This window comes from Mastigoproctus giganteus, chromosome 11 (genome assembly GCF_048544385.1).
Source record: "Mastigoproctus giganteus isolate SK-2022 chromosome 11, ASM4854438v1, whole genome shotgun sequence".
Lineage (NCBI taxonomy): Eukaryota > Metazoa > Arthropoda > Arachnida > Uropygi > Thelyphonidae > Mastigoproctus > Mastigoproctus giganteus.
The window spans coordinates 149,074,390-149,096,220 of record NC_143585.1 but is presented as its reverse complement, the minus strand read 5'-3'; the positions used below and the strand labels follow the sequence as shown (position 1 = coordinate 149,096,220).

At 38.0% G+C, this 21,831-nt stretch overlaps 1 protein-coding gene across 2 annotated transcripts in view; it reads left to right on the top strand.

Annotated features, from left to right (window-relative positions):
• Positions 1 to 21,831, top strand: part of Nup62 (nucleoporin 62) — a 293,033-nt gene that overhangs the window by 225,857 nt on the left and 45,345 nt on the right. The gene's annotated exons all lie outside the window — the stretch shown is intronic.

Genomic DNA, 21,831 nt, shown 5'->3' with positions numbered 1-21,831 from the left:
TAAAGTCAAACTTCTGAACATCTATTCTACAACTGTCTTTCCCAATTTGAATTTATGCCTCCTCAAGTGCAGAATCTGAACAAGAGGAAGAATCCCATCACCATTGAGATTGCTCAAACCATTCATGGCTTTATACACCTCAATCAGATCACCTCACAAGTGCCTAGTCTCCAGACGCTGCAATTTGCAGAACTTAAGCCTTTCTAGCACTCGTTCTACCAGCCCTACATCTTTCCTAAAATAAGACCTGTATACAGTACTCACTGTATACATGTCTTATTGTATACAGTGATCACAGTGTACTGATGTGGGATTTACTTAAAGATATAATTACCATCAAGGGTAAAGGAAAGGGTTTTTGCTTCCATAAAGGTGAGTACAGCGGTCTCAATTTTTAAATTCTGTACAGTGGGATCGACTGACGATGTTACCAACAGTAAATTCTAAGTGGGAAGCATTCAAGGAATTTATCGTGGATACTACTAAAAGTTTCATATCTATTAAGAAATATTGTTCAAGGTTTAGGCCTAAATGGTTATCAAATGAACTAATGAGACTCGTGACAGAGAAGAAAAATGCATGGGATGCATATAAATTATCAAGCGACTCAGAAGCCTATGGCAGATATAAGCTAGTCTGTAATCAGGTTAGGCAGGCGAAGGCAGATTACGAGAAATCTTTGGCAAAAGATACTAAGAAAAACAGCATGGATTTCTTTACTTATATAAACTCTAAAAGGAAGGGGATGGATCTGATTGGTCCACTTGATATCGATGGTTCGACTGTTGATGATCCTGCTCAGATAGCAAACAAACTGAATGAGTATTTTGCATCTACATTCACACATGAGGATTTATTAAGGTTTGAAAATGGCAGAAGGTTATCAAATTGTAGCAGGGTGCTTAATGATTTTGTAATAACTGAGAGCAAAGTGAGGAGAAATTGTTGAAGTTAAACATAAGAAAGGCACCTGGGGTGGATGGGATCTATCCAGATATATTAAAGGAGGCGGCAAAGAAAGTAAGCAAACCCTTAGCCATAATTATGAAAGCATCCTTGGACTCAGGGGAGGTCCCCACGGACTGGGGGTGTGCAAATGTATCCCCAATTCACAAAGGGGGGATCGAAGGGTGACACGAGTAATTACAGACCAGTTAGTTTAACTTCTGTTCCAGGTAAAATAATGGAGTCATTGGTTAAAGATGCATTGCAGGATCATTTAGACAAGACTGCAGCAATAATTCAGACACAGCATGGGTTTGTTAAGGGAAAGTCTTGTCTGACAAATTTGATAGGATATTATGATGTGGTTACAAAGGAACTGGATGTAAAAAATAATTTTGATATCATATATTTGGATTTCAGGAAAGCTTTTGACACTGTTGCGCATGGAACACTATTGTACAAATAGAGCAGAATGGCATTAAGAGTAAGTTGCTAAAATGGATAAAAGGATGGTTGAGTGGGAGAAGACAGAGGGTGGTAATTAATGGGTGCTGCTCTTCGTGGACTAATGTTATTAGTGTAGTCCCCCACAGGGTTCGGTGTTGGGTCTACTGTTGTTTTGTATATATATCATTGATATTGATGAAGGTATATCAGGCTTAGTGTCGAAGTTTGCAGATTATACAAAGTTTGGCAGGGTTGTTAATGGCAGTGTGCTACTGCAACAGGATCTATAAAATTTGGGAAGATGGGCTGAGAAGTGGCAACTGAAGTTTAACCTTGACAAATGCAAAGTACTGCATATGGGTAGAAGTAACCCCAGAGAAACAGTACCAACTGTGTGGTACTACACTTAAGGTGGTAGAAAATGAAAAAGACATGGGAGTAATTGTGCAGTCAGATATGAAGTTTTCTGAGCAATGGATACAGGCTGCCAGGGCAGGTCATGGGGTTTTGTCAATGATATATAGGGATTTTGCTAGCAGGGAAAAGGAGGTGATTGTCCCTCTGTATAAGGGAATCGTCAGGCCACACCTTGAGTACTGCGTACAGGTCTGGACGCCTCATTTTCGGAAGGAAGTAGATTTGCTTGAGCGTGTACTGAGAAGGGCAACAAGATTGGTGAGGGGAATGAAGGGATTCTCTTACCAAGAGAGGCTTAAGTTCTGCAAATTGCAATGGCTGGAGACTAGGCACCTGTGCGGCGATCTGATTGAGGTGTATAAGGCCTTGAATGGGTTGAGCATGCTGAATTCTGATGGGATCCTTCCACTTGTTCAGATTACGAACCTAAGGGGGCATAAATTCAAATTAAGATGAAACAGAGGTAGAATAGATGTGCGGAAATTTGCCTTTAGGCAGCGGGTGGTTAATTGCTGGAACAAACTTCCATCTGTCGTTGTGGAAGTTGATAGGTTAAATTAATTTAAGGAGGAACTGGACAGGCATTTGGAGGGAATGGCGTGATTTTTTTTTTTTTTTTGGCTGATGCTGCATAAACTCATACACTTGCTTTCTTGCATCACATGCCACTACTCAAGATGTGGCCTGACCATTACCTTATACAAGTGGACAACACCCACTTATTCCTGCTAGCAAAATTCCTATATATCATTGATAAGACTCCATGAACTACTCTTGCCGCCTGTCTGCACTGCTCAAAAAACTTCATATCTAACTGCACAATTACCCCCGGGTCTTCTTGGTCTCCACTACCCTGAGTGTAGTACCACACAATTGGTATTCTACTCTGGGGTTTCTGCTACCATATATAGCACTTTGCATTTGTCAATGTTAAACTTGAATTGCAAATTGAAGAATGCCATCAATTGGTCACCTTCTGTTGGATTCTGGTATTTTGGGCAATGAACTGGCCGATAAAGCTGCAAAAAATCCAATCACTTTAGATTTAACAAATACCCCTGCTCCAGAATCAGACTATGCACCAATCATAAATGTTGCATGCCTATCAAAATGGACAGAACTATGGCACTCTCAAACTAATAATAAACTCTTTCAATTTAAACAGGATCCAAATATTTGGCACTCCAGTGTCCGCACATCAAGACGAGTAGTCCTTTCGTGGGCAAGAATAGGTCATACCCATCTGACCCACCTTTATTTACTCACAGGAAATGATCCACCACTATGTCCACATTGTTCTCTTAATCTAACTGTTAAACATGTTCTCAATGACTGCTCCTACCACAAACAAAGCAGAACTTCAACCCTGCTATCACTGGTTAATCTTCACAAACCATTAACGCTAGAGAATCTGATTGGTGACAAAGCAAATCTTTCCGAATTTTTTAATTTTCTTAAGAAAACTAGAGTTTTTAATCTTTTTTGATTACAAGTTTTTCTGACCATACGAGAATATCTGATTTCTTTATATGATAAATGAATAGGCACGTTATAGCCAAAGTAGCTTGTATGCCATTTAAATTCCCACAACAACAACAACATGATGTTCAGCTCAAAATTACACTTTCATTAACTGCCAAGGAAAGCACTATGCACAGTCATGCCGGAAGTGTAAGGAACTAAAAGAAATACCAAGACTTAAGGTAGTGCTGAAGATTTCATACAAGGAGACAAAAGAACAGTGAAATCAGTAAATAGTAATAAGGCAACTCATTCCAAAAGGTTGAAAAGAAATGCACCACTGAAAGAGTCATTTATGCCTATTGTCCACTGTTTACTAAGTTCTGAAAAACTGGCACAGAAAACTAAGTTTTCTCTGTGCAGGTTTTTACACTAATATCATTACCTCCTAGTGCTTTAGCATTACAAAGAGGAGGTACCTGACATATCAGTCTTGTTACCGTTTACAGAGGAAGAAACGGATGCAGGGCAGCATCCAACTTCCCCCCCCCCCCCCCCCAAAACACACACACACACACCAAGACTGAGAAAAATAAGCCCTCAGAACTTTGCAAGCCAACTAACAAATCCACCAAGCCTAAATAATGGCTCAAGTTTCACAGTGGAATTGTAGATTACCATGAAATACTGAAGACATCAATGCACAGTCCTGGGTGCTAAGTGATCTGTGACTTTTCAATTTCTCTGACCTTCCAGTGAAATTTTTCTAAAGTGATACCAGTCCTTTTACTTTTCTGCTTTTTGTAAAAGTCTTTATTTAATAACCCACTCCCCAACCCCATCTCTCCCCAAACAGTAGAGCACAGAAGGAAAGAGCCGACCGGGCTAGCCGAGTGGGTAAAGTACCTGCCCGGCAACCCAAAGGTCGCGGGTTCGATTCCGGCCTCGGGCTTGGATCAAAGTACTGCAAAAACCTTGGGAGGTGCAATATGGCCACAGAAGCCGATGCGCCAACAACTACCAAATCAAAAAAAAAAAAAAAAAAAACAGAAGGAAAGATACCTTCTTTATATTTTTAGTCTAATAAATAATATTTGCCTGGTCACACCAGGCACTGCTCCTGCCCTTCCTCATGTTATGGGCAGAAATCTTGGCAGAAAGGTTAATCTGCCAATGGCCAAAAGGGAGCAAATGTGGACTATACCAATATACAGGCACTCTCTGACTTACGTAAGGATTGCATTCCATGGAACTGTGCATAAGTTGAATTTTACGTAAGTCAGAATTTCCCTAAATGCTTATGCAGCACTTGCAACTATGCTTGCTGAATTTGAGTGAAGCAAAAAAGAAATGTTCAATGAACATGTAAATAGAATTATTTATTCAATTTTTTTTTTTTTTTTATCTTGTGCGTAGGAAAAATTACAAAAATTTCAAAATTATAAAATTACAAAAAAAGGGAGGGGACAGGCATAACGTTAGCAGCAAGTTTTACCTTTCGAGCATCATTGCAAGAATCAACGTCTCCGGCTGATAAGTACACTGCTGCAGATGTTGATGGCTGTGGAAATTTAGAAGGGGGTTTTTCGAACACATCACAATTTTTTTGCTGCTGCTGCAGAATCGGCACTGGCAACTTCATTGTGTACTTTAACATTGTGGAAACCATCACGATGCTTGAACCTATTAAACTACTTGTTGCTTGCCATGAACTTGACTTTGGGTTGGCCGTACTTATCCTTAATATCTTCATAAATACTTGTTGCTTTTGCTTGAATGGCCATTAGACTCAGGGGCACTCGCTTCTGAATCTGATTTTCCATCCATATTTTTAATAACTTTTCCATCTTCGATATAGCACCTGAATGCTGTTTTGTGATCTCTGTTGATCTTAAATGCATTGATCCTTTAACATGTTCTTTTATACGTGCACTGTCCTTTAAAATAACATTTACTGTTGAAGTAGCGAGACCTAATTCCCGTGCAGATGACAAACTTTGTCCTAAATCTTCATTTATAAATCAATTTTGTTTGGTTCCCTAGCACTGGCCCTGAGTGCCAAGTGATTTTCTTGAGCAATAAATAAAGTGATTTTCTGAGTGATTTCATTCCATTTTATTTGCAGTGCCTTTCTTGTTCTCAGTTCTTTTGAACTGGTTCTGTATTTAACAGATTTTGAGTAAGAACCCAGTAAGGAAAATCACCTTTCTATTCTTAGTGTATTAATTAATTTTTTCACTAACAAACTAACCTCTCCAGGTGCTCCTCCTGCCTCCCTGTGACAGGGCTGGAAACCTGAAAGGAAAAAATAATCTTTTCTGGGCAAAGAGGAACAAAAATGGACTCTACAAACCAGGTTTCACCTGGATCATTGGATCAAACTGAACACGATTGGCAGCAAGATGATCCAAACCCATCTACTGCCAAGAGACAAAAGAAAGATGTGACCCAGACCATCTCTCCACTCTTTCTAATTTTACATTCCTTATCAGACCAGCCAGTTAGTAAACTTTCTCCTTTTGTAATACAAAAGTGTCTAGAACATGTAGCTGGTCCACCGAAAATGGTTCGCCACTTGAAATCAGATGAGCTATTTCTTAAAACAACAACTTTTGTTGGGATTCCCATCAAAGTCACTCCACATGCCATTTTAAATACATCGTAGGGGGTTATCGTGGAATGGGACCTCCTAAACAGCTCTGAAGAAGAAATTGTACAAGAGTTACAAATCAGAATGTCATTCATGCGAAAAGAATTCTTATCAAAAAGGATGGAAACCTTGTACCAACCCACACTATCATACTTGCTTTGAACACATCTACCTTCCCAACATCAGTGAAAGCGGGATACTTGAATTGCCAGGTAAAGCCATACATCCCCAGTCCAATAGGATGCTTCAAGTGTTAAATGTGTGGCCATTCCCAAACAGTATGCAGAGGTAAAGCTGTTTGTGCCACATGTGGCTCAAAAGATCATAATGATAAAGAATGTCATTCAGAGTCTCCTCACTGTCCAAATTGCAAAGGAGACCACTCTGTCTATTCCAAAGACTGCAGTATATGGAAGGCGCCTCCGTAGCCAGGTGGGAAGGAGCAGCAGTGCGTAGCACACGTTTCTTGATTAGACCGGGGTTCGAGCCCGTCACCACCAAATACGGAAGATGCGGAAAGGTCAGGGAATGACCACCGCATATCCCGGAGCAATATGGCCTTAGTTGCTAATGCTCCTAAAAACCAAATAACAAACAAACAAGCAGTATATGGAAGAGAGAGAAGTTCAGAAATATAAAACCAAACATAAGGTTGCATACCAAGAAGCCAAAAAGCAGATACCACTACTTCCAGCAGTGAGATCATACGCAGCAGCAATGGCAACAGCAGCAACTACAGTGCAGAAAACAAAGGTAACTGCAAACACAGACTGACACCTCAGTCCCACCTAACATCTCAATAGCGGACTGGGCTCATAACCTACTTTTACAAACAAAACCAAAATCTGACCAGGCAATTAATACACATTATAATCTCACCAGATGCTGAAGATCCAACACCAACAAGCAGTACAAATCCCACGAAACCTGTAGACAAATAAGAGAAAAATACTGACAATATGGAAATCGATGAAAAAGGGTAAGAAGATGAACCAATCCTGGAACTTTATGCAACTGATGACGTGGACAGTGGAAGCCGACCAAGCTTCCCTAAAAAAGAAAAAATCAAAACAGATTGATTCAAACAGGCAGCCCATTGTAAGTCACCTGAATCAGTTTCTAAACCCAAATAATGCATACACTTCAGTGGAATTGTCGTGGCATTCGAAGTAACCTAAACGATATCAAAGATCTTATTTCCATCTGTGCTACTGCAAGTGTCTATTTACAAGAAACAAACCTAACTCCCAAATAAGTATTTCAATGAAGTACTACAATATATATAGGCAAGATTGTAAAACCACAACAGCTCATAGAGGAGTTGCCACTTTGGTCGACTCTAATATTCCATTCAAGCGTATTCAGCTCAAACACCCCTTGAATCAGTTGCAGTACGCATTGTGACTGGAATTACAGTGAAACTGGACTATAGTTTCACTCTACTTTTCACCTAATCATACGTATACACTGCAAGATTTTGTGGACTTAATTGAATGATTACCATTTCCATTCTGTTTGATGGGAGACCTAAATGGGCATCATATCATTTGGGGATCACTTCGTATAGACAAAAGAGGACAGATGATCGAAAAACTTCTAGACAGCAGGAACTTAACACTCTTAAACACAGGTACCCATGTCCATTTACCAACAGGGACTACCTCTGCAATTGATCTCACCATCTGTTTCCCAGCTCTCTTTCCTCTTCTTGACTTGTCTGTTTCTGATTTTTCTCCAGTTATGTGCCACCTACTAGCAAATGACGTACTGCAATCTATAAGAGGTACAAAATGGAAATTTTGCAAAGCAAACTGGGAAAAATACCAACGTGCTGCTTCTTTAGATAAAAAAACTATAAGACATTCTGATATCAATAGTGGTGTTACTTATGTCACAAATCAAATAATCTCTGTAGCAAATATTGCAATACCAAAGACAGCTAACCAGATCCATAAACACTACAGGCAGTGGTGAAATGAAGAATACTTGGAAGCCAAGAAGAAATTAAAAAATAAGGCTTGGAATCAGTTCAGTAAGTTCACCACCACTAATCTCATAAAATATAAGAAAGCCAGAGCAAAAGCATGTTATATATGCCGGAAATCTCAGAAAGAGTCTTGGATGTCTTTTGCAAGCAAAATTAATAGGCATACAGACACCAGAATTATCTGGAATAAAATTAGACAAATTTCATGCAAATATACAACCGTCCCTAAACTGATCATAAGCTGGAAAGGTCATGACATAACTGAACCAGAAAAAATCGCAAATCTACTAGGAGAAACATTTGAGGAATTGTCAGCAGACCAATTCTTCCAATCTTTCAAACAAAAAAACTCAAATCGAAAAATACAAAATTAATTTCCATGCAGATCATGAGATTTCATACAACCAACCCTTTACTATAAATGAATTGCATAAAGCCCTAGCCAAATCCAAGCAAAGTGCAGCAGGTCCGAATGGAATCCACTATCAAATGATTAAACACCTCACTAAAAATTCTTTATGCATGCTCTTACTGCTATATAATAGGATATACCTTGAGGATACATATCCAGACTCTTGGCAACATTTGTTTGTACTGTCCTTTCCAAAACCTAGGAAGGACCATTCAAACCCATATAATTATCACCCCATTGCCCTCACTAGCTGTCTAGGTAAAACTTTAAAAAAATTATGAATAATCAGTTAACATGGTTTCTTGACTTCCATAACCTCCTTAGTCCTAGCGAATACGGTTTTCGGAAAAACAGATCAACAATAGACATAATGACAAAAGCCTAATCACACATACGCATTGCCTTTCTCCGTAACGAACACGTAATGATATGCCTTGATATTGAAAAGGCGTTCGATACTACCTGGAAATATGGTATCCTTCATGAATTGCACAAATTAGGACTTCAAGTCCGGTACCATCATATTCTGTCTCTTATATACAATCAAGAACAGGTGTCCCTCAAGGCTCAGTCCTCAGTGCAACCTTTTTTGCTATCAAAATCAACCCTATACCAGAAGTTATTCCAGCAACAGTAGAAACTACCTATATGCCGACGACCTCACAATATCATATCACTCACAGAATATGTTGGCAATCGAGAGGCAACTTCAGTGTGCTGTTAACAAAATAGTGGCCTGGTTCATCTATAATGGATATCGAATCTCAGTACAAAAGACAGTGACAATACACTTCTGCAGAAAACGAAAGATCAGAGATGCATCGTGATCCAGAAATAAGAATAAGCAATCAACAAATCCCACTCAAACATAGTATCCGACTACTAGGACTAATCATGGATCACAAATTAAATTTCCTAGAACACACAAAATATCTATGTACAACGTGCTTAAAGAAATTAAACATTCTACGAGTTGTATCAGCCATGACATGGGGAGCTGATCCCATGTAACTTTTGCATGTTTATCGTGAAATGATAAGATCTAGATTAGATTATGGTTCTCCCATTTACTCCTCAGCTAGGAAAAGTGTGTTGAATTGGTTAGATCCAATTCATCACAGTGCATTACGTGTTGTTTCTGGAGCCTTTTGTACTTCACCTGTGTATAGTCTATAACAGAGATCCATGAACTCTCACTCAGTCTTCATAGAGAAGTTCTTCTGAACTATGCTGCAAAAGTTCAAAGCCTTCCTGGACATCCAACATGTCACTATCTGTATAAACCGAAATGGAAAACTTTATAGGTGAACAAAGCTAACACGTCCAAGCCTGCAGGCATCAGACTAAAAGAAATACTCTCACAATTTAACTTAAGTATGGATAAAATCTACCAAGATACCCCCACATCCCTTCCACTGTGGGAAATCAGTTCAGTTGACTGTGACATGGTCCTCATAAAATGGAAGCACAACAATATCCCAAATCAACATATAAAACAGCTACATTCCTTTTATGTAACGCAATTCTCTGACTATTCTCATCTGTACACTGATGGATCCAAGACGGATGCACACGTTGGTGCTGCAGTTTTATTGCCAAACAGCATAATTTCATGGTCTCTTCCAATAGAGTGTAGTGTTTATAGTCCTGAATTGTTTGCAATAAGTCTCGCTCTAGATCACATTGCCAAAACTTCTCTCGTAAAAAGTATTATTTTCACAGACTCATTAAGTGCAATATATGCTTTACAGACAGATCATCCGTATGTAAGAAAAATTCTTTCCTTCTTATCACATCTTAGGAAAAAAAATCATCAGAGTCAGATTCATTTGGATTCCTGGACATTCTGGAATACTCGGCAATGAACGTGCAGATGATGCTGCAAAACATCCGTCAAACGAAAATTCTCACTTGCATAAAATTCCACTCAGTGATTTTAAAAACATCAATCGAAAAGCCTCTGAAAATATATGGACGCAGATATTGCATCCATATATTTTCAAACAAATAATAAATTATACCAAATGGAAATTTCAAACAAATAATAAATTATACCAAATCAAACAGCAGCAGAAAAAACTCTGGAAATCAAGTTTTCAGTTAAGCAGACACGAAGAGGTTATCCTCGCCCAGCTTTGCATTGACCACACACATTTAACACACTCTTATCCCCTAATGAAAGACTAGTCTCTGCACAATGCCCTCAGTGTCTGATCACACTAACAGTGAAGCACATCATCATAGAATGTCCACTATACCAAATTGCCCACCAATCAGCTTTCAAATCAAATTTAAATGAGCCATTAAGCCTTGAGCTCATTATGGGAGAAAAATTAAACGTCAGTGAACTCTTTTCATACCTCAGTTTAATAAACTTAACCAATCATATGTAATATGTCAAATCAGTAACAGCATAACAGGAAATAACAAAACTTGAACAGGTGCAATATAGCCGAAGTTGCTCTTGCACCATTAAACCCTAAACAACAACATTTCCTAGCACTGCCACCATTTACATTTTCCATTGGTCACTTTCCCTTCATTGTAGTAAGTAAATAGGAATGAAGAGAAGATTCTGAAAATTTGTTTGAAGGTTTCACTGAAGGGGAACACATTTCACCATAATAACGTAAAAACCCACACAATTCCAGTTATCAGGATTATCACAAATGCAATAAGATTGAGTTTACTACCCGTTTATAATAGATTGCACTAACAGAAGAGCCCAATAAACTGGAAAGTGCAAATTGTTTTTGTTTTATGGTCGTGACCTCCAGAAATGTTCTTAAGAAAAATATCAACAAAGCCTTTCAAAATTGATTCTTGTAATGGAACATATAATAACGATGAAATGTTAGCGCTCCATTATAAAAATGGCCCTTTAGAGCGATAAATAGCTTAGTTATATAGTGAAGATTTCAACTTCTGAGGTTTTTTTTAGAATACTTCCATTATATCTACAGGATGCAAAATTTTCCATGATTTTTTAAAGTTTACACCAGCCGGCAAAAACGTACGTAAAGTCAAATTTACGGAAGTCAAGTATTGCATAAGTTGGGGAGTGCCCGTATCTGTTGTGGGCCACAGCCCCACCACACTCCAGAGAACAGGAAGATTGTAACCTGTCCTGTGCAAAAAAAAAAAAAAAAAAAAAAAAGGATACAGACTGAAATGTCTGGCTTCAATTACTGATTATACACACTGAGTGACCAGCCAGTTAGCAAGCTATCCTTTTTTGATCCATAAATGTTTAGAGAATGCCACTGGCTCACCAAAAATGGTTTGCCAACTAAAATCAAAACCTGCTCGGTGAAACATCACAACACAGGCATTCTGAACAATTGCTTGAATTGACAACATTTGGAGGAACTTTCATACGAGTGTCCCTGCCACCTTAAATTACTTGAAAGGAGTGATAACAGAATGGGACATTCTACATGTATCTGATGAAGAAATTGCACAGGAATTCTTGGATCAAAACATCATTCAGGCCAAGAGAATTCTTGTTAAAAGAGATGGATCATTAGTTCCAACCAGAGATGTCATACGAAAATTGAACTTTTCAAATCCACCAGCTTTTGTAAAAGCAGGATACCTAAATGCCCAACATACTGAAACCTTTCAGATGCTTCAAATTTCAGAAATTTGGGCATTTGCCAGTAGTGTGTTGCGGGACAGCAGTATGTGCTTCCTGTGTTTTCAAGGAACACACCCATACTGAATGGTCTGCATGGTCTTTACAGTGTCCAAACTGGGCATTCACCACCTATTCCAAGGATTGTGAAATGTGGAAAGAGAGAAAATGTTATTCAGAAATACAAAACTGAGCATAAGATTACTGCCCTAGAAGCAAAGAAACAAATATCACCAATTGTAGTGTCACACTCTTATGCAGAAACTATCCAACAACAAAGGGGAAAACTAATGTTTCAGTTCCTTCCATCATCTCTATTATTGATTTATTTTGCTCAATGCTACCTTAACCATTAGAGTTGTCTCAACTGCCAGCTTCCGATCAACACACCCATTACAGTTCTGTCAGACATATCCCTACTTCTCAGCCAACCACAAATTCTGTTAAAGATCTGGAAACAAAAGACAAACCACATGCCTATGATCATATGGATATAGATAAGGAAGATGCGGACAGTCATCGGTATTTCTCCAAAAAAAGAGAGAAAGCCTAAATGACACAAGCAGGCAATCTCTTGCAAATACAAAACTAATATAATGCATACAGTAATACTGTGGAATTGTTGATTTTTCCGCAGTAACATTGATTACATTCATGACTTGAGACTTGATTGATAAATATAATTCCCATTGTTAAATATAATATTGCCTATAATTAAAAAACCTGTATCTACAAGTAAAAAGACTATATAATATCGGTGTAAAAACACCATAGACCACTCTTAAAGGAAAAACTACAACAGTAGTGTTAAGGGCATAATTTCAACAATATCTCATTTTGCTCATTCTTCACGAGTTATCATGTATCACATCGAATAAGTAATGCTTCACTTATAGAGAAGACTATTGTTACTTATTCTCAGTGGGTGGGCAGAAACCCTGGTATTGCAAACATGACAACTTAGTTGTGAAGGTAATCCCACAATATGAGAGATGCCAAAATAATGTTTAAGTAAGAGTAAATGCAACTAGTCTTACATAGACTACATTTCTTACACCGATATTATATAGATAATTATAACTCTTAAAAATATTATGCCTAGTTGCATTTAGTCTTACTTAAACAAGTAAACAGTGAACGACTATGGTATATATATTGACAAGATTGATTTTCCAGTGGTGCATTGATTTCCAGTGGTAGACTGGCTGTTTTAATCTACTCCAGAATCCTCTGTAAATGTATTCACTTGCAAACATCTTTGGAAGAGGTTGCAATGTGGATTCTCAGTCCAGTTTACATTCACACTGGTGTCACTTTACCTTCCTTGAAATCAACAGTATGCATATGCAGATTTTGAAGAGTTGGTGACTCAGCTCCACCCTGCACATGGATCATGCAAGATACAGACCCAGAGTGGTAGCTGAGTTAGTATGATTAATCACACAACCTTCCAATTGATATATCAAAATGATCTGTCAAAAATGTATGTCCAAAAAGGAGTTTCTCAGGTTTCATTTCTCAGTGTTACTTTGTTTTCAATCAAAATAAATTGTTTTAAAAGACTTACTTATTGATAGTTATTGTTCCTTTATGCAGATTGCGTTCAGAAATCATGAGTATGGTTGAAAAACAAATACAAGGCACAATTAAAAAATAGATTTGTGGATCAAAAGGAATAATATCACAACAAAAAACAACATCCAAATGAAAAATGTACCCAGATCCAGAAATAACACTAGAAAATGAGCCTATACCTCTAACAAATAGTATACCTTTCCTTGGTCTTGATTCTTGATACAAAGCTTAACTTCTTGAAACATATCAAATACATCCACACAATCTGTCCTAGAAAATTTTTAGAGTTCTTTCTGTAATGACATTGGCAGCTGCTTGGTGCACACTACTATGCTTATACCATACCTTAATCAGATTAGACCATGGGGGCGCCCGCATACAGCTCATGTAAACCAAGAGTTGTTTAATGGCTTCGCTCCATACATCATAATACCTTATGAATTGCTCTAGGTGCATATAGAACATTACCTGTACAAAGCTTATATATAGAGGCCCATGGGCCACCACTATATCTCTGAGACGAATGCTGTAGTTAAACTATGCCATCAAAATTGACCCTTTAACTGTTTCCGATGAATTTAAGCCCCGTCCGATACAATAACGTGATGATGCTTATGAAAGGTAAATTACATGCATGTAGACCACCAAGGGCAAAGATAGCCAGTAAGCAAATGGCAATAGTAATTGTGGCATGCGATGCAAGAAAGCAAGTGTATCAGCTTATGTAGCATCAGCCAAAAAAAAAAAAAAATATATATATATATACACAGCCAGGCCTCGCATAACACGAGTTCGATTAACTCGTTTTTCAGTTACCGCTATTTGAAAAAAATATACCACTTTACACAATGCAAATTTCCAGTTAACGCAATCTTTTTTTTTTTTTTTTTTTTTTTTTTATGCAATAGTTATAATCGCACATTAAGCTCGGACGGGCAATAAACAAACGTTTGCCTGCTGCCTGCCTCAGTGTGTTCCATCAACCATCGGAAGAAGACGTGTTACTAGTTTGTCTCCCTCTAATAAAGTCAATGCAGAGTTGCATTTAAAAATTCAAATTTTTTCATTCAAATTCAAATGAGCCAGATGAAAATGTTACCGCAAAGGAGATAACAGCAAAAGAACTAGATGAAATCTTTCGTATTGCAGAGAACCTCAAACCTTTTGTTTGAGGTTCTCTGATATTTATTTCGCCAGGGCCCAGAGAAGATTACTGTCGGCTATCGGAAATTGATTGATGAAAAGAGAGAGTCAATACCGTTCAAATATTTCCGCAACAGTCATTTCTTCATTGTGTATTTTATGTCAGAGGTTACCAAACTTTCTTGGTTCACAGCGTCCTTAGTGTCTCAGTATTTTTTCACGGCACCCTTAGTGTCCAGTAATTTTTTCACAGCGCCCTTAGTGACCCAGTAATTTTTTCACAGCGCACCCAGACCTAAAGAAAAAGCTAACAGTTCCGTTTAGTAGTTAGGTCCAAACAACTTAATAAGAAATGTTGAAACTGAACTACCTCGAGCTAGTAGTTCACACAGTGTCCGACAGATGTCGAATATCGCTGTGTTTCCCTCAAAAATTTAGAATATTCCGTGGCCCACAGTTTGGGAACTGCTGTTTTATGCAATACACACTTAATTCCATAATTATTTTCATTATCTTTTACATTGTATACAGTTAAAAAAGTTATTTAAAAGGTATGTTTAAAATTCTTTATGGACTTTCCAGAAGGTCAAGGCACAATTTTAATTTTTCCTATTGATTATTATATTCGATTAATGCGTTTCCGTTTTGCCCGATGTGCTCGCGGGACTAATTAATCGAGGCCAGCCTGTATTCACACAACCATTCCCTCTAAATGTTTGTCCAGTTTTTCCTTAAATTTATTTAACCTATCCACAACGACAGATGGAAGTTTGTTCCAGCAATTAACCACCCGCTGAATAAGGGGAAATTTTTGCACATCTATTCTACAATTAGCAGAATATTCCCCTCACCAATCTTGTTGCTCTTCTCTGTACATGCTCAAGCATCCTTCCTAAAATGAGGCCTCCAGACTTGTACGCAGTACTGAAGCTGGGGCTTGACCATTGCCTTATACAGAGGGACAATCACCTCCTTTTACCTGCTAGCAAAATTCCTGTATATCATTGACAAAACCACACGACCTACTCTTGCAGCCTGTCTGCATTGCTCAAAAAACTTCATATCTGACTGCACAATTACTCCCAGGTCTTTTTTCATTTTCTACCACCCTAAGTATAGTACCACATAGTTGGTACATTTCTCCGGGGTTACTTCTACCCATATGCAGTACTTTGCACTTGTCAACGTTAAACTTCAGTTGCCACTTCTCAGCCCATCTTCCCAAATTTTCTAGATCCTGTTGCAGTGGCACACTGTCATTAACAACCCTGCCAACCTTTGTATAATCTGCAAACTTCGACACTAAGCCCGATATACCTTCATCAATATCAATGATATATATACAAAACAACAGTGGACCCAACACTGAACCCTGTGGGACTCCACTAATAACATTAGTCCACGAAGAGCAGCACTCATTGATTACCACTCTCTGTCTTCTCCCACTCAACCATTCTTTTATCCATTGTAGCAACTTACCCTTAATACCATTCTGCTCCAATTTGTAGTCTTCCATGCGGAGCAGTGTCAAAAGCTTTCCTGAAATCCAAGTATATGATATCAAAATTATTTTTTGCATCCAGTTCCTTTGTAACGACATCATAGTATCCAATCAAATTTGTCAGCCAAGATTTTCCTTAACAAACCCATGCTGTTTGAATTATTGCAGCAGTCTTGTCTAAATGATCCTGCAATGCATCTTTAACCAATGACTCCATTATTTTACCCGGAACAGAAGTTAAACTGGTCTGTAATTACTTGTGCCACCCTTCGATCCCCCTTTGTGAATTGAGGATACATTTGCACATCTCCAGTCCATGGGGACCTCCCCTGAATCCAAGGATGCTCTCATAATTATGGCCAAGGGTTTGCTTACTTCCTTTGCCGCCTCTTTTAATATATCTGGATTGATCCCATCCACCCCAGGTACCTTTCTTATGTTTAACTTCAACAATTTCTCCCCCACTTTGCTCTCAGTTATTACAAAATCATTAAGCCCCCTGCTACAATTTGATAAACGTTTGACATTTTCGATCCTTAATAACTCCTCTTGTGAATGTAGATGCAAAATACTCATTCAGTTTGTTTGCTATCTGAGCAGGATCGTCAACAGTCGAACCATCGATATCAAGTGGACCAATCTGATTCATCCCCTTTCTTTTAGAGTTTATATAAGGAAAGAAATCTTTGCTGTTTTTCTTAGCATCCTTTGCCAAAGATTTCTTGTAATCTGCCATCGCCTGCCTAACCTCCTTTGTGACTTGATTACAGACTAGCTTGTAGCTTTGGCGCCTCCGTAGCCAGGTGGGAAGGAGCAGCAGTGCGTAGCACACGCTTCTTGATTAGACCGGGGTTCGAGCCCGTCACCACCAAATACGGAGGATGCGGAAAGGTCATTCAGGGAATGACCACCGCATATCCCGGAGCAATATGGCCTTAGTTGCTAATGCTCCTAAAAACCAAATAACAACAACAAGCTTGTAGCTTATATCTGCCATAGGCTTCTGTGTCGCCTGTATTGGCTTCTGTATAAATTCGTAATTTATATGAATCCCATGCATTTTCTTCTCTGCCAAGAGTCTCATTAGTTCATTTGACAACCATTTAGGCCTAAATCTCGAACAATATTTCTTAATAGGTATGAAACGTTTAGTAGCTTCCACGATTAATTCCTTGTATGCTTCCCAATTAGAATTTGCTGTTGGTAACATCATCAGTTGGTCCCACTGTACAGAATTTAAAAACTGTCTGAGACCACTGTAGTCACCTTTACGGAACACATCCCTTTCCTTTACCCCTGATGATATTTATATCTTTAAGTAAATTCCTCATCAGCACACTGTGATCACTGCTGATAACCAGATCAAGAGTATTACCCTCTCTGGTTGCCTCTCGAACATGGTTTCTCTAGAAAACAATCATCCAATAAATCCACAAAAGTCTTACAATATTGACCAACCCACAAGTTCCAGTCAATATCTGGGAAGTTAAAATCCCCCATTATAAGACATTCTGATTTACTAACCCACTCTACTTCTCTGTACAATTGTTCGTTGCACTCATTCGAGTCATTAGGCCTATAACACACTCCTACTCTTATTTTTGCTTTCGCAGTGCTTATGTCACACCAAACTGACTCGATAGTGCACTATTTATCTACATTTCTCTGGGGTTACTTGTCCCATACGCAGTACTTGCATTTGTCAACGTTAAACTTCAGTTCCCACTTCTCAGCTCATCTTCCCAAATTTTCTAGATCCTGTTGAAGTAGCACACTGCCATTACTGTCATTAACAACCCTGCCAACCTTTGTATAATCTGCAAACTTCGACACTAAGCCTGATATACCTTCATCAATATCACTGATAGATATACAGAACAACAGTGGACCCAACACCGAACCCTGTGGGACTCCACTAATAACATTGGTCCACAAAGAGCAGCGCTCATTGATTACCATTATCAACTGGATGCACTTCTGATTTTGTTTTTCTTAATTAACAGCATAACCCCCTCCTCCCTTCCTATCATTTCTGTATACATTGTACTCCCCAAATTCCAATTCTGCATTCCTAATATCTGTGTGACACCATGTCAACAATATCCGGCTTTAGTGTCTTGACCAACACTTCAAATTCATCTAATTTATTTACCAAAATTTCAGCATTAGTATATATATGCACCTATTCTTATTCTTAGTTAACCTAACACATCCCATATACCCACCTGTTTCACGATGACTGCCAACAGTCCCTGAAACCCCAGCACCCATTGCTCCAGGCCGCTGCTTATTCTAATAAAAGTAGTGCAAGAATCACCTTCACCTCTGCCTGCATCTATACTGATGGTTAATCAAAATAAGCATTTACGAGTGATATTAGATTCTAGTCGTACGTTTGTGCCTCATATTAATCACTTGATTAATAAAGTTAGGAATTTTAGTGCTGCTATATTCAAAGTATCAAGAGTTAAATGCGGATTACGGAAGACATTAAATTTGTATTATTATACGGAGATTCTTTTGTCTGTTGTAACCTGTGTTGCTTCTTTCTGAGTGATCAAATTGAAATTCAAAGCAAAATTACACTGTTTACAAAGAACTATGCTCTTGGCAATACAAAGGGTGTGTGGGACAACTTCATCTCATGCACTAGAGGTATTAGCCAGACACATGCCATTGGACCTGTGTGTGATATTCAGAGCCTTTTGTTACTTTTTAAGAAAACATTAATTTTATTTTTCTTGATATAACAATAATGTTAGTACCGATATTAAAAAGGAGAAGAAATGTATAATGGAGCAGTTATTAGATGTGTGGTGGGTCAGGTGGAATGAAAGTATAACTGGGATCACAACTAAACTGTATTTTCTATGTCAGGCTTTTATTTAATAAGAAGAAGAATGAATGGTTTTTCCTCAGTATGCAGTTGTCATATTTGCTTACTGTGCATGGTGAATTAAATTATAAATTACATTATTTCGGATTAAAATCAGATCCCTTTTGTTTTTGTAAAAGCTGAGGAAACTTGACATCATGTTTTGTACAGTTGTCCAATTTATGTTTAGTGCAGGTATTGATTGAAGTTTGTGTTATCTGAATTAGCACAGGGTGATGAAATTAATTAGTTGAGTAATGCAAACTATTATTTGGAACTGGAAGAATTTGCTAACTCTGTTTTATTTATTATTATTTATTTATTTTATTTTTATTTTATTTATTTTTTTGCTGGCACTGACAAAGAAAGCCAGTGCGGAATATCCTGCAAATTGGGGGTACTTTTTTTTATTTATTTATTATTTTTTTTTTCGGGCTCTCAGGCTAGGGCAGCCTGATAATGGGATTGCTGGCACCCACTAGTCTTGCACATCCACTGGTAGGTGTGGGATCGTTGTGCTTGGTAGCATAGACAGAATTAGTAGACCCAGCTCCATGTATCAGGGACGAGCACCTTTCCTTTCTTCAATATGTATTGTATCTACTAACAAAAAATCGAGGAAATTCATCTACTGGAAGCCACAGTGGAAGTGGGGAAAAAAAAAAGAAAACTGTCATAAAACTGATGACACACAATGCTCATTTGATTAAAAAAAACCATTGCTTTACTGTAATTGTTTTAGGGAACAATATTTTGCATTTTTACTTTCTAATAGTATTTTGCTTTATGTAATTGTTGTATCCAACAATATCAGTGTGCAGGACATTTTCTGAATGTGTATTTTATCTTCTAACGAAATTTCCAAAAAATATTTCTATTGGATATCTGTGTTATAAACTTCGAAAACTGGTGTGCAAAAGAATCACAATAATTTGTTTTGAAAAAAAAAAAAAAAAAGACTACATTCCTTTCTTTAATATATAGTGTATCTCCTCACTGAAAATCAAGGAAATTCATCTATCAAAAGGCAGAATGGAAACTGAAAAACTGGTGTAAAACTGATCACTACAATGCGCATTTGATAAAAAAAAAAATTTCGCTTTATTGTAATTTTAGAGGACTGTCGGAACAGCAGTTGCCTGGTGTACCGGCACCACCAATTGTGATCTATTTGTTTTCTATTTCTATTTCTATTTATTCTATTTCTATTTGTTTTACCGGAGGGTTGATTCAGCCTTTTGATAACGATTTTGACATTAATCCTGCTTGTGACGTATGGCAGCAATGTAAATTTTTTTTCTGGCAGCACAGTCCCAAACCTTATGAACAGGTGTATCAGTTGTAGAAGTTGTTTTAATGTTGGCATGCCTCGGAAATTCGACCCATTGTTGGAAGGTTACATAACCGCACTTTCCAAAGAAGGGTACAGTTATGCAAAAATTATTGATAGGTGCAAGTTGGAAAATTAGTGTATCGAAATTTGGTATCCATAAGGTTTTGAATGGCAAAGGAAAATTCCACGAAATTGCTGCAAATGGGCGGAAAACACCAAAGAAACTGCAACCTGCTCCAAGTCGAATGAGGGAGGTAGTACGAAAAGTGCAGTTGCTCTTTGTCGGTGAAAATCCAAAAAGCTATAGTGTCACATGTGGGAACATCCCAGTCAACCCTTTCATTTTTGTCGCATAATCAACGAAAATTTACAACTGGAGAAGAAGCACAAGGCTCTCGTATACCAGCTAGGAGCAAGGCACTTTGCAGAGTGGCGGGTCAATGCTTGAAAACTCTAAAAAAAAATACCTGGCAGCTGAAAGGTGGAAATTCATAACAACATTGGACGAAGTGTGGGTGTACCTCTCCTATTGAAACAAAATTCGGGCAATTTATTACCGTCCACAGGGTGATAAGGCCTTTCCAACATGGATGCATCAGTGCAAGGAAAGTTTTGGCCGAGGTTTTATGGTTGTAGCCGGTTTTTGTTATAACTGCAAATTTTAGTTGCGGAGAGTCACTAAAAATGTGAAAGTCAACTCAGTGTATTACCAGACTGAAGTTCTACAGCCATTGTTTGAACATGAAATACCCACATTGTACAGTTCTGGTGCTGAAAAGGTCTGTGTGCACCAGGATAAGGCGTTCAGCTACAGTCACGTTCCACCTGTGCTTTTTTGCGGAGAATGGAAGCGATGACAGGTATTCGTTTGAAGATATACCTGTTAAATCACCTGACGCCGCACCCGTGGTTTTTTGCACATTCTAACTTTTGAAAAGAGCTCTCGGAAACCGCCGCCCCATAACTGTTGAAGGTTTGTGGAAAGTTTGCCAGCAGGAATGGAACAAGATTGACTTGGCAGTTTTGCAGTGTGCTTTACTTCAATAGAAATTGCAATGCTGTGTGATAGTCCATGAGCAGAGAAAACAAATAGATCACAATTGGTGGTGCCGGCACAGAATTTCATAGTTTTAAAGGACTGTCAAAATCGTTATCAAAAGGCTGAATCAACCCTCCATATATTTGATCTTCTAACAAAATTTCAAGAAAATATTTCTATTGATAGCTGCATTATAAACATTGAAACTGATGTCAAAGTAACTTCGCATGCATCTCACCTAGTGTGCAAATGAAAAAAAATATAATGCTACAAGTAACGGATTGGGATATTGTAAGTAATTGTTACTGAATACTTCAATATTTCCTTGATATGCATTCGAATACCATCAAAAAATTTCAAGGGAAAAATTCTATTTTCATTATCATACACATATGCCAGAAAAATTCACCAT